Below are 11,594 nucleotides of genomic sequence, written 5' to 3'. Positions count from 1 at the left end.
CTACAATAGAGTGCTTTTATTATTGAAGCTTTATAATGAAAAGTCAACCTTTTATAATATTACTTTTGTATTTGAAGATTCATTCTTGAAGCAGTGACAAAAAAAATACTCATCGTAAAGAGCAGGTGCAACGACTTACCATCTTCTGTATATCTTTCATTTTTAGTTTTAATGTTTGCCTTTACTTTCTTTTGAAAAATCGGTTATTTATTAAATTTATGCGCTTTAAACACTGTACTCACGATGGTCCCTTATTTAAGGGTGACTGTTACCCCTCTCAGCTCCCCGCTGTTTTCACTATTTAATATTTGCATGCTAAAGTTGCTAGAACTGAATATGTACGTGAGAAATGGTTGTGACTTTTATGGTCTTCTTTCCTTACCTATAATTTCAAATAAGTGTCAGCTGAGATTTTGCAAAAGTACATGACCCCCACGTCTTGGTCCTTTTCTCTTTGTATCTGCCACTATCTGAAGAATATTTCATAGAATTTGGAGAAATTTGTAATCTAAGAACATACTTTTTGGGGTTTCAGCCCACAGCACAATGGGCCAATGAATGGTCGGGGAGGGACAGCTGTCTCCTTGGGTAACAGGAGAAAGTTAAAAATTGCGTCAAGAGAAGAAATCAAGAAATATTTCCATTTGAATCTTGGTAAAACGTAATATGCAATTAATACTTGACACACACCCTCAGAAAATCTCTCCCAGACGTTTTAAGTGGTGGCTTTTCACCAAGAACCTAAAAAAGCTTGCTTCCTCCTCTAACGGTCAGACTGCTGTTATTTACAAGTTGCTTAAATCTGCAATAAATGAAACCAGTTAAATGACAGACAATTGTTCATAGTTTTTGTTCATTTTGTTTTCAAGGGATAAGGGTAATTTTTGGCCAATTAAATCAATTGTGTTTGATCCAAAATACAAGAGTATCTAAGTTTATGGGTCTGAGATTGAAGTTACAAAGGACGAGGAGGCAGCTCGTCTCTTATTACGGGAATTTTTGAGCATCCAATGGAAGATTAGATTTATATGCTTGCCTACACAAAAAATCAAGAGTTCCGTGTAAATATAAGTGAAACAGGATGAAAAATGAATTAGCCCCAAGCTTAGAGCCTCCTCCTTTGTCTAAATATCTGTCATTGTTTCAAAAACTATATAACTGAATGTAAAAATGTTTGTCTAAAAATATCCTTTTTAAAGCTTTAGGCTCTGTTAGCTCCAATTAAAAGATCCCTAACTTCTCTTCTTAACAGTTAGTGTGCAACTGATTCTATATGATAGGAGTCTAAAATTAATTAACAAAAAGTTAATTGACAATTTTCCATGACAGCATTTCATTCTGCATAGTCTTGAAAATCTGTTCAGGATTGAACCCACCATACCATGTAATAATATGTCCTATGGAATTGTGAGACGAGACAACACAAGTAGCTTTTGAGGAAATTTTAAAAGAGAGCATTTTGCTGTGGCACGATGTCTTTTGTTACTAGTGTATGGTAATTGACAAAGTGCGATCACCCCTAGTGAAAAAAATCAACATGCCTCTGTGAGCGACTTTCTAGCAAAAATACTAAGGTCTTCAGAGCCTTTAAACCTTGTTCAAGAAAAATCATAAACGCTAAATTCAACAGTTTAGTTTGCATTACAGAACCCAACCCTTTTTGTATACATCTTTTCAATTTACTAAAATATGCAACGAGACTGATACTTCTGGCTATTTTATGACAAGTTTCAGCTGAATGAGAATAACTTACTTAGAATCAAGATGAACTAATTTTTTTAAGCATATACTACTTACAGACTTTAGTCTGCAAACATACCAAGAAGAATAAAATGGTTAGTAGTGTCACTTTTTTCACTGTAGAACTAGAGCCTGACAAGAAACCAACTTCATGGCTCCAACCTAATTTCGTACCATCACTGTTACACTATATTTTCACTTTGGCAAATTTTCGATTGCATTCCGTTTGAACCCTTTCTTGTTTTATTAAAGAATGATTCCTTCCCTTTATAGCTTAGCTCAGAAAAGATATGAACTTATTGCTGCAACAAGTTCTTATTGTTTCCTAATTTGGTTTGGGATGGAAGGAATAGTTCCATAATAAAACATGAAATGTGTGCTATTTCTTTTTAATTCACCAAATTCAGGAGCCTTCTTTAAAAAAAACATTGAAATAAAGGAAGATATGAGGTTTTTAATAAGCCTTTAAAAGACTGTTATATTGATGTCACTAAAAAATCAAAAATAATGTTTATTTTTTATTGACTCCATAAAAGCTAATTCAAATTCTGGAAGCATCAATGGCAACTAGAGCTGTCGGAAAAGTCAAAAGCACAGGTAACTTCGATTGAAAAACCCACAATGAAGCATTAGCCAACCTTAGTGGTTTAATAGCGGTTCTTTTAAATTTTAATTGGCGTGTTTAATATTATCAGTAAGCAAGGTTGTATATTTGGTACTATTATGCACCTGAACTTTTAGATTAAAAAAATACTTAGGTAAAATTCTAGTTTAGCTACTTTTTGCTGCCTTGGAAAGGAGTCAGGTTAGGAAAATTAAACTTCCAGGGATGGGTCTACAGACTAAACCCTGTCCCGGGAAGGTAGGCTATTTTGAAGTACCTACCTCCACTCCTTCTATGCCTAGAGGACAATGACCTTTGAAATTTTTTTTGTAAAATTCTACTTTAGCTACTTTTGGCTATCTTGGAAAGGGGTTAGGTTAAGAAAGTAAAACTTTCAGGGATGGATCTACAGGCTAAATTATGGGTCAATATTTACCAAATCATATTATTGAGTTAGGAATAAAGTGAATACACAATTTGATGTCTTTTTGGTAAATTTCTACCAAATCATTAGCCTATTGACTTATGCATAAAGTGAATAGCCTATACCACTCAATGCCTTTTTTATGCTGATTACAAATATAGTAATCATTTCTATCAGAAATGAATTTCAGTCCCCCCCCCCCACTATATATGCCAATTCAGGGCTATATATTTCTACAACCCAACCTAACCCTGAATTGGCATATATAGGGAGAGGGGGCTGAAATTCATTTCTGATAGAAATGATTACTATATTCATAATTAGCATAAAAAAGGCATCAAATGGTGTATTCACTTTATTCCTAACTCAATAATATCATTTGGTAGAAATTTACCTATATATTTCTACATTAGGGGGGTGGGGGCAAATTTTATTTCTGATGTAAATGGGAGGTAATTTTAAAGCTTACCCCCACCCCCCTAATTTAGAAATAAATACCCTTCCTTGATATATATAGGGGGGGGGGGGCTAAAATAAATTTACGATATAAATTTTTGTGTTATTCGTAATCAGCATAAAAAAAAGCATCAAATGGTGTATTCACTTTATTCCTAACTCAATAATATGATTTGGTAAATATTGACCAAAGTATGTCCCAGGAAGGTATTTTGGATAAGGTTTATATTAACAGACTAATCAGAGGTAAATTTTTACCAAATCATTTAATTGACTTACAAAAAAAGTGAATATACCACTCAATGCCTTTTTTTATGCCCTTTCCAAATATAATAATCATTTTTGTCAGAAATGAATTTTATCCCCACCCCTATATACCAATTCAGGGTATACATTTGCACATTAGGGGGTGGGGGTAAAGCTTAAACTTACCTTCCATTTACATCAGAAATAAATTTTGCCCCCATCCCCCTAATGTGCAAATATATACCCTAAATTGGTATATATAGGGGTGGGGTTAAAATTCATTTCTGACAAAAATGATTATTATATGTGGAAAGAGCATAAAAAAAGGCATCAAGTGGTATATTCACTTTATTTGTAAGTCAATTACATGATTTGGCAAAAATTTACCTAATCAGACAGATAAAAAAAACATACCACTAGCATGAGAATTTCATCCTGAGTCCAAATATAACACTCATTTCTGTTGCAAATTATTTTCAAAATTGATTCTAAGCTTCTTTAAGTTTCTTCAATTTTACCCAACCCCCCTAATGTGTAAATATATACTGTACCCCATGTCCCCCTAATGTGCAAATATATACCCCCAATCCCCCTAATGTGCAAATATATAGCCCAAATTATATATTTCAAATGCATTCTGCTGCCTGTCACTGTTTTTCTAGTTCTTGTTTTGTCACAGTTCATTGAATTTACAGGTATGTGGGTGGAAACAAGAAAGTATTTGCAACATAAATGAGTGTTATATTTGGACTCAGGATGAAAAGCTGATGCTAGTGGTATATTTTTTTTTATCTATCTGATTAGTCTGTTAATATAAACCTTATCCAATATTTTAAAGTACCTACCTCCAGTCCTTCTCCATCTATAGGGTCCTGACCTTTAAAAATCTGTGTGTTATAAAAGTGAAACCTTGCAAAATAGACCCTCTGCTTAAACAAAGTACAAAAAAATTGTTTTCAGATTCACAACTTTGCTCAATCCCAATTTATAAGGTTGTAAAAATATGCAAATACATTTCCCAAATTTTGAAAAAAACAACATTGATATGGCTTAAAATTCTAACCAAATAACAGGAATTGCATTTTCAGAACTAAAGCCAGAGAAAAAGAAACTGATAACTGAAAATTAAGGTAAAATGTTGTTTTGTCAAAATTTCAACTGGCATAGACCTGTCATACAGGCAAATTTCAAGACCCTCTAGAGGGAGAAGGAGTGGACGTAGGTACTTGCAAAATACCTTCCTGGGTCATACTTTTGCCTGTAGATCCATACCTGAAAGTTTCATTTTCCTAACCTTACCCCTTTCCAAGATAGCTAAAGTAGAATTTAACCAAATTTTTGTGCTTGAAAGTAAAACCCTGCAAAACAGATCTGCTTAAATGAAGTACAAAAAAACTGCTTTTAACTTCACAGCTTTGCCCAATCCCAATTTATGAGGTTTCACAGATCTGAAAATACATTTCCTAAACTTACAAAAACTAATTGATATGCCTTAGGATTCTAGTCAAACAACAGGAATTGCATTTTTGTAACTAAAACCATAGAAAAAGAAACTGATAACTAAAAACTAAGGTAAAATGTTGTTTTGTCAACATATCAATAGGAAGGTCTATTGACATGTCAAGTAAGCAAATTTTAAGACTTCAAAATCAGAAGGGGGTTAACTTGGAAGCATGGCAATACCTTCCTGGAATATGTTTTTGCCCCTGGATTCATTACTGAAAGTTTCATTTTTGTTTCCAAGATAGCAAAAAGTAGCTAATCTAGAATTTTACTCTTCTCTACCACAACCCTAGGAGTTGCTTTGCAAGCAAGTAAAGACCATTAGCCTAAATTCTACCCCAGACAGAAGCTTTTTATTGTCTTAGGAAGCTGTAGAATTAAAAAAAAGATCTCAGGAATAAATCCAGTCCCTAACATATGCCTTAGAAAGATATTTTCATGCTCATATAGTCTATATGCTCATTCCATAGTTATAAGACTGAAAATTGTACAGAAGATGGTAAATTTCTAGTGAGTCATATAATTTAGCTAAGATGAAAGTGAAAACATCATTTGATGCCTTTTTTATGCTCTTTCATAATTAGGTAATTACTTCTTGGGCTAATTGCATCTGGAGCTCTTAAAGGGGCCCCAAAGGTATTTGGGGCCCCATTATAGCAATGATTTCTAGTGGGCTATATAATTTAGCTAAGATGAAAGTAAAATTGTCATTTGATGCCTTTTTTTAATCTCTTTTATAATTCAATAATTGCTTCTGGGGCGAATTGAGCATCTTGAGCCCTTAAAGGGGCCCCAAAGGTATTTTATATGGATAATGAAAGAGCATAAAAAACCATCAAATAATGCTTTCACTTTCATCCTAGCTAAAGTATATGGCCAACTGCAAATTAACATGGAAATTTACCCCCCCCCCCAATGTGCAAGTATATACCCTGAATTAGTATACACCTGAATTGTCAATGGCAAAGTTTTGAATTGCAAAACTCAGCATTATTTTTGTCAACAGCATTTGAAAAACTTGAAATAGTATGAAAATGGTTCATATTTGAGTTGCCTAATAAATGAGTTTTTAATTGTTATAAATAAGTATTTTTGGAATATACTGTTCTTGAATAACTTACTTATAAGCTAGTGATATGTTTTTAACCACTTTTCAGTAGCTTAACTAGTGTTGATAACTTCTTTGTGTGGTTACAAAAAAGAAATACATTTGGGCCCCTTTAAGGGCTCAAGATGCAACTAGCCCCAGAAGTGATTCTTGAATTATTAAAGAGCATAAAAAAGCCATCAAATGGCGTTTTCACTTTCATCTTAGCTAAATTATGTAGCCCACTAGAAATTTACCTTCATTTCTCTAACCACCCAAAGAAGTTATCAACACTAGTTAAGTTATTGAAAAGTGGTCAAAACCCTATCACTAGTTTATAAATAACTTGTTCAAAAGTAAAATATTCTAAAAATACTTATTTATAATAATTCAAACCTCATTCATAGGGCAACCCAAATTTAAACCATTTTCCTACCATTTCAAGTTTTTTGAATAATGTCAACAAAAATAGCACTGAATTTTTTAATTTAAAACTTTGCTGTTGACAATTCAGGGTATATTCCAATTCAGGGTATATATTTGCACATTAGGGGAAGGGGGGGGGGGGGTAAAATTCATGGTAAATTTGTAGTGAGCCATATAATTTGCTAGGATGAAAGTGAAAACATCATTTGATGTTTTTTATGGTCTTTCATAATTCATTTAAATACCTTTGGGGCCCCTCTAAGGGCTCAAGAAGCAATTAACCCCAGAAGTGATGATTGCATTATGAAAGAGCATATAAAAAGGCATCAAATGATGTTTTCCCTTTCATGTTAGCTAAATTACATGATCCACTAGAAATTTCCCCAGAAGACATGCCTTCAGTTAGCCTTGGACAAATTTTAGGGTTTGACAATACCCAGAACAAAGTTCCCCTTGTTAATCTCTCCTAAAAAAGTGTTAGGTAAACTTGTAGCTACACTTTAAAGGGTAAAAGTCTAGAATAGCAGCTCCTCAGAAGCAGACATGCTAAAACCAAGGCTAGCCCTAGGCTAAGTAAAAAAAAAATAATGTAAAAATTGATTAAAAAACAGATAAACAGTGGGAAAAAAACAAGGAAATATGATTTATTGATACTTGCTGTATATTAAAGTAAGAATTAATTTTTTATTTATTTTAGTTTTCTACAAAGCCCAGGGCCATATGAGACCATTAGAGGGTGGCTGGGAATGGATTGTCAAAAACAGAAACAAACTCATAAAAATGAACATAAAATTAGGAATCTAAAGATGTCTCTTTTGTTTAAACATGTCTCCTTCAGGAGAACAGCTATTCTATGCCTTTACCCTATAGAGTTAGGGCACTGTAACAATTGAAGGACACAAGGAGAGTTTTATGTTAGATGATATCTATAAAATAAATTGATTTTTCAGTAATATTAATTAGAAAAACTTTTTCCACAAAATAAGTTTTTCAATGAAAAGTAAAGAACTGCATCAAACAGTTCATGGTAATGAACTGTAAGTAAGGAACAACCCAGCTCAATAGAAACCAAAAATCTAAAAACCGGAATTTTGATACCCAAAGATACATCAATAGAATCAGATTTTTATGCTGATTTCATATATATAAGTTTCATTAAGTTTAGTTTTACCCATCAAAAGTTACGCACCTGAGAAAATTGCGTTATTTTCTAAAAAAGGGGGAACACCCCCTAAAAGTCATAGAACTTTAATGAAAATCACACCATCAGATTCAGCGTATCAGAAAATCCTACTGTAGTAGTTTCAAGCTCCTATCTGCAGAAATGTGGAATTTGTATTTTTTGTCAGAAGAAAGACCATGGATGTGTTTGTTTTGTTTTTTTTCGTAAGAGGGCTCATTTGAACGGGAATTAAAAGTTCTGGTGCTCTTTTTAAGTGACCAAAAAAATTGGAGGGCAACTTGGCCCCCTCCCACACTCATTTTTTCCCAAAGTCACCCAATCAAAATTTTGAGATAGCCAATTTGTTCAGCATAGCCGAAAATCTAATAAATATGTCTTTGAGGATGACTTAATCCCCCACTGTTCCTGGGGGAAGGGCTGGAAGTTATGAACTTTGCCCATTTTTTACATATAGTATTGGTTAATGGGAAGTATAAAGACGTTTCAGCAGGGATTTTTTTTTCTGGGGGGGGGGGGGGCGGAGGGTGTTACAGGGGAGGATCCTTCCATGGAAGATGTTTCCTTGGGGGAAGGGACATTTCTATGAAGGGGGCGCCAGATTTCTCAGCATTATTTAAAAAGCAATCAGAAATTAAATAGAAAAAACAAGTTTTTTCAACTGAAAGTAAGGAGCAACATTAAAAAAGAACAAACAGAAATTATTACGTATATGAGGGGGTTCGCCCCCTAGTTAATACCTCACCCTTTTCGCTAAAGTTTTTTTTAGTACTTTCAAAAGAGCTATCTATTTTAATTAACTGGCCTTTGTAATTCAGGGGTTTGTGATTTATCAACCCTCGACAAGTTATTGGCTTGGGGGCAAACTCCCTAATATATGTAATAAAAATATACAAATATAAATTTTCGTTACATAAGTTACGTCAGATTTTCGAGAAAGCCATTTAGCCAAAAAAAAGTAAAATTAATATGCAAATTTTGTTTTAATTATTCATTTATGGTGAGCCAAAATCAAAGCTGCATTAATTTAAAAACGTTCAGAAATTAAATAAAAAACAAGTCTTTTTTAACTGAAAGTAAGGAGCAACATTAAAACTTAAAACGAACAGAAATTATTCCATATATGAAAGGGGCTGTCCCCTCCTCAACGCCTTGCTCTTTACGCTTAAGTTTTTTATAGTTTTAACAAATAAAATTGTGAGACAGAGTCAAACTTTAGCGTAAAGAGTGAGGCGTTGAGGAGGAGACAGCCCCTTTCATATACGGAATAATTTCTGTTCGCTTTAAGTTTTAATGTTGCTCCTTACTTTCAGTTAAAAAACTTGTTTTTTTATTTAATTAAACAAAATATGAGCAAAAATAAAATCAGATAATCTACCAAGCGCGAAACTACCAGAAATCAGCATTGATAAATAAATGAAACCCAAAACGAACATAAATTACAATAAATAACGGAGTCAAACTCAAAACAAGCAGAAATTAACATAAGTTGGGTGCAAAAACCCTATGCCTTCCCAAGGCTAGAACAAAATTTGCACTTTACTGAAAAAAATATAAGAGTTTTTACTTTTATAACTTTAATAAATCAAATAATATTAACATTTTGATTACTAAATTTCAGTATATGTATATTAAACTTTTTAAAAATTTAAAATTAAAAAAAAAATTAAAAATTTTAAATTTTTAAAATTTAAAGTTTTAAAAAATTTTTTAAATTTTTAATTTTTAAAAATTTCAGGAGCAGAAGTAGCCCCAAAAGTTTGAACATAATACCCTCAGTCATTCTTGCGATGCTGCTCAGATGCCTTATTGGAAATTAGCATTAACACAGTGCATTTTGATTTAATCTCAAGGCAACATTTAGTTTTTAAACATAATGGGCAAATGGGAGGGTAGGCGTGGGAGGGTGGGAATGGAAGGGGATTAGTTGCCCTCCAATCACTCAACTATTAAAAAGGGCATCAGCCCTTTCTATTTTCAATCAAATGAGCCCTTTTCGAAGTTCGCACGACAACTCCTTTGATACATAGTGCCCTGGTCTAAACAACAACAACAACAAAAAATAATGCATTATGCCCACATCGATCTTTACTATAAAAATGTCAAGCCTTTCAATCACTTTTGACTATTCAAAAGGGCACTAGGCCTTTTGATTTCCAATCAAATGAGCCCTTTTGGAAATAACAACGCTTTCTATAAACACCTTATATGCCCCCAGGGCATAAATTACAACCCTTACCCTAAGGTCTGTTATGGTGGTTGTCATCCTCGAAGAACGAATTTCTAGAACTTTCAACTACGTTAAACAAAATGGCTATCTCAAAATTTTGATTGGATGTGTTTGGGGAAGGTGGCCGTGAGAGAGGTGGTTGTCACTCTCCAATCACTTTCAAATATTAAAAATGGCCCTAGTCCTTTCAATTTCTAATCAAATGAGCCCTTTTGAAGTTTCTATGACAAAAATTTAAATAAAAATCTTATATTCCCCCAGGGCATAACTTAGAACCCTTTCCCTGATTGCTGGGGGGGGGGGGGGTGTCATTCTCAAAGACCTAATTTCCAAAACTTTCTACTATTTTGAACAAAATGGCTATCTGAAAATTTTGTTTGGATGTGATTGGAGGAATGGTGGGCGTGAAAGGGGGGTTAGTTACCCTCCAATCACTTTCGACTATTACAATGGGCACTAGCCCTCTCAATTTCCAATTGAATGAGCCCCTTTTGAAGTTTTACGACAACTCTATCTATAAAAAACCTTATATGCCCCCAGTGCATAACTTTCAGCCCTTGCAGTGAGGGCTCTGAGGTTATCATCCTAAAAGGCCTAATTTCTAGAACTTTCAACTACGTTGAACAAAATGGATATCTCAAAATTTTGATTGGATGTGTTTGGGAAAATGGTGGACGTGAGGGGGGTGTTAGTCGCTCTCCAATCACTTTCAACTATTAAAAAAGGCACTAGTCCTTTCAATTTCCAATTAAATGAGTCCTTTTGAAGTTTCTACAACAATGCTTTCAATAAAAACTTTATAAACCCCCAGGGCATAACTTACAACCCTTGCCCTGAGGGCTGTTGGGGGGAGGGGTTATCATCCTTAAAGACCTAATTTCCAAAACTTTCAACTACGTCGAATAAAATGGCTATGTAAAAATTTTGATTGGATGTGTTTGGGGAAAAGGTGGGCATGAGAGGGGTGTTAGTTGCCCTCAAATCACTTTCGACTATTGAAAAGGGTACCTACCAGCCCTTTGAATTTCCAATCGAATGAGCCCTTTTTCAAGTTTCTACGACAAAGCTTTCAATAAAAGCCTTATGTGCCCCCAGGGCATAACTTATAACCCTTGCCCTGAAGACTGTGGGGGGGGGGTGTCCTGCTCAAAGGTATAATTTCCAGAACTTTGAACGCTGTGGGACAAATTAACTATCTCAAAATTTTTATTGGATGTGTTTGGGGAAATGGTGGGCGTGGAAGGGGTATTAGTTGCCTTCCAGTCACTTTTGACTATTAAAAAAGGCAATAGCCCTTTCAATTTCCAATCGAATGAGCCTTTTCAAATCAACTACACTGAACAAAATTGCTATCTCAAAGTTTTGATGGGATGTGTTTGGGGGAATGATGGACGTGTGGGAGGGGGGGGGCTAGTTGCCCTCCAATCGCTTTCGACTATTAAAAAGGGCACTAGCCCTTTGAATTTCCAATCAAATGAGCCTTTTTTGAAGTTTCTATCACAGCGCCTTCTATAAAACCTTATATGCCCCTAGGGCATAACTTACAACCCTTACCCCAAGGGTTGTGGGGGAGTGTCCTCCTCAAAAACATACTTTCTATCCAGAAATCAACTACACTGAACAAAATGGCTATCTCAAAATTTTGATTGGCTGTTTTGGGGGGACGGCGGGGCGGGGGGGGGGGGCTAGTTGCCCTCC

At 34.5% G+C, this 11,594-nt stretch overlaps 1 protein-coding gene across 3 annotated transcripts in view; it reads left to right on the top strand.

The window, feature by feature from the left end:
- Positions 1–2,396: 2,396 nt before the first annotated feature.
- Positions 2,397–11,594, top strand: part of LOC148956019 (small ribosomal subunit protein mS22-like) — a 39,849-nt gene continuing 30,651 nt past the window's right edge. Inside the window, exon 1 of one of the 3 annotated variants that reach the window (XM_089089634.1) lies at positions 2,397–2,443. The gene's annotated coding sequence lies outside the window, so the exon portion shown is untranslated. Of the gene's footprint in view, positions 2,444–5,015; positions 5,043–11,594 lie in introns of those variants that run through there. The other 2 variants (XM_089089804.1, XM_089089716.1) reach the window with 2 other exon arrangements.

Source organism: Artemia sp. Qi Xiang Cuo, chromosome 1 (assembly GCF_049724085.1).
Source record: "Artemia sp. Qi Xiang Cuo chromosome 1, ASM4972408v1, whole genome shotgun sequence".
In the NCBI taxonomy this organism is placed as follows: Eukaryota; Metazoa; Arthropoda; class Branchiopoda; order Anostraca; family Artemiidae; genus Artemia; species Artemia sp. Qi Xiang Cuo.
The sequence above is the reverse complement of the archived record's forward strand: the minus strand, read 5'-3'. Positions and strand labels throughout refer to the sequence as shown.